We start from the raw sequence: 2,500 nt of genomic DNA, 5'->3' as shown, positions 1-2,500 counted from the left end.
CTTTGTCTGTAAACTTTTGATTTGATAGGATATTTTTCATGTCACAAGTCTGTTTTAAATATAAATAATTGTGTTATTAAAAGTTATGCTGAACTCCAAACGTGGAAACATATCCCAAGGGAAATTGAGGAGGAGCTGTGGTGTCAAAATAATAATTATTTTTGTACACTAGGCTAGAGATGTCTTGATTGTGTATCAGATGGAACCAGCACAGTATGAGATAAAGATGCAAGTCAGCGCTGCTTCCACCCACTTCATTGGTTATATTTATGTAATAACTTACATAGAACAAAATGCTGTTGTTTTCTGCTGCTCTTGCTGTTCTTGTCATTATTGGCTGACTGTTGATATTACATATCACTTTTTTTTTTCATTATTATTATTATTTGCTTTGGATAATGATATTTATCAGTTTTTCATATGTTTTTGCATGTGTAACGAAAGTTTTATTATTGGAAATATTTGTTCTTCCTTTGTTTTATATGTTTTTTGATTATCAGATTTGTTGTCACTACTTGACTGTATCATTCATAGTACAATCAACATTAATATTATTGCAACTTTTACCATGATTCTTGGTATTGTTAATGTAATACAAAGTAGATGATGAATATTTTTGTAACACCAGTACGAATGGATGATATTTGGCCACGTTGATTAGTAGTGTTCATTAGTATTTACCAGTGATTTAATTTAAAACATATGTTGATATTATTTAATTTTCTGCCAAGACTATTAAGAGGTTTATTTTCTCAATAACATGAGAATTTATTTTTACTTAATTGTGTTTCTTACTCAAGTGTGTACTGTGTGATAAAGAAAATCACACTGAATACCTGTACAAAGGAGGGCCTCCATACGGGACTGATGCAAAGTTTTAGTTTAACTAAAAGTGCCAGTGTCTGATGTTACATGTGTCTTACTTTTGATTTGCAGTGGTTAGAAGGATTGAAACACTTTCAAAGCAATTTTGTGTGGCTTGCCCATGAGTGCTATATGGTTGTTTATATTTTTCTAATTAATCGTAAGTACAAGTTCATAAGTTTGTGCTGCAGCTGTATGTATCATGCAGCTATTACTACAGACAGAAATCTCATCTAGAATCTTTTCAAGGGCTGTGTGGGTTTACATGGCCCTCATGCATGACTATTACTCATTTAGTTGAGCTGGTAACAAATGTGCAGTGACTTGCTGGCTTTCTTTTTGTCCGTTTTGTGGGTCTTCATCTTTGTGAGGACAGGAAATAGCCATTTGATTTACAGGACTATCATATATGCCATTTTTGTTATTTAATTTTTAACATTTCTTTTCTTTCCAACATTAGACCTCTGATCAGGCTCCTTTAAATGTTGACTAGCCATTTCACAGAGTTGGGATAATCAGCATATTCAGAGATAAAGAATTTACAGATTTGTATCTTTTCTAATGGTGAATCATAGTACATGATGAGAAATAATCTCATCTTGGAATTCATGGCTCTTGAGCATTAAAGTCTGAATAGCTTTGGTTATTTGGCTGTGACATTATTTTAGTGGGATGGAATATTCACCTAAAATATAAAGTTACAGCAAAAGGAAAGAATATCTAAGTCATTTTATTATTAAATTTAAACTCAGGCATCTTAGAGATATTAAATGTACATGTATAAGGAACCTTTTGCCAGATTTATGTTGTTGATATTATGTCCATACTTGTGTTTAAAAAAATAGAAAAAAAACATGAAGCTCTGACAAATTAAATATTATTTAAAGACATTTAAAAGTTAAATTCTGGTAGCAAATGTCTAACAATATTATCAATTTATATTTTTGAAAATGTCAGGTTGCAGTCATGTCTAAAATTTTATCTTCAGGCTGTCATAATTGATAAGTTTTAAGTGATCTATATCAGTACTGCATTAGCACACAACTGTATTGAACATTTTTGGCAACTTACAGTAAGGAAGCACTGCAATAATGCCAGCAATGAATCTCTTCTAATAATGCATTTTTTTTGGAAATAATGGTTAGCTACTTTCAGTTCAGGCAGTTGCAAGTTGACCTTGGTTGTGATTGAATAAGACTTCCCTTTAGACATTCTAAGTGATTTAATTTTCGTCTTTGTACATATTGACTTGCAATAGATAGTGCATAAAGATTTTCTGAGATGTGTTATGAAATGGTAGCTAGTATTTTTTAGTATCCAGTTTTGGGCAATTACGTTTTGATTGCTCACCACTGTATGTCTGCTAACCATATACCGTATGATTCATAAATAAATGAATCACCACTACCTCTAAGGAATGAGAATTGTGGTCGTTGTGAACTGTCAAATCTCTCCTCTTCCTCCTCTACCTCTGCCTTCTCCTCCTCCTTCACCACCATCTCCTCCTCCACTTCCTTCTCATCCTCCTTTACCACCACCACCTCCTCCTTCACCACCACCTCCTCCTCCTCCTCCTCTTCCCCTTCCCTTTCCTCTTCCTTGTCATTGTCCTCCTATCCCTCCACCTCCTATCTTG

The 2,500-nt window shown here is 33.4% G+C and overlaps 1 protein-coding gene across 1 annotated transcript in view; it reads left to right on the top strand.

The window, feature by feature from the left end:
- LOC122264112 (uncharacterized) overlaps positions 1–2,500 on the top strand; it is a 15,891-nt gene that overhangs the window by 11,957 nt on the left and 1,434 nt on the right. Inside the window, exon 5 of the mRNA XM_043032829.2 lies at positions 1–2,500. This exon is cut by the window's left edge and continues 2,610 nt beyond it; it is cut by the window's right edge and continues 1,434 nt beyond it. The gene's annotated coding sequence lies outside the window, so the exon portion shown is untranslated.

The sequence above is a fragment of the Penaeus japonicus genome, unplaced genomic scaffold (assembly GCF_977035675.1).
Source record: "Penaeus japonicus unplaced genomic scaffold, GWHDUDI00000001_assembly GWHDUDI00000006, whole genome shotgun sequence".
NCBI classification, from domain to species: domain Eukaryota; kingdom Metazoa; phylum Arthropoda; class Malacostraca; order Decapoda; family Penaeidae; genus Penaeus; species Penaeus japonicus.
This window is presented reverse-complemented; position numbering and strand designations above follow the sequence as displayed.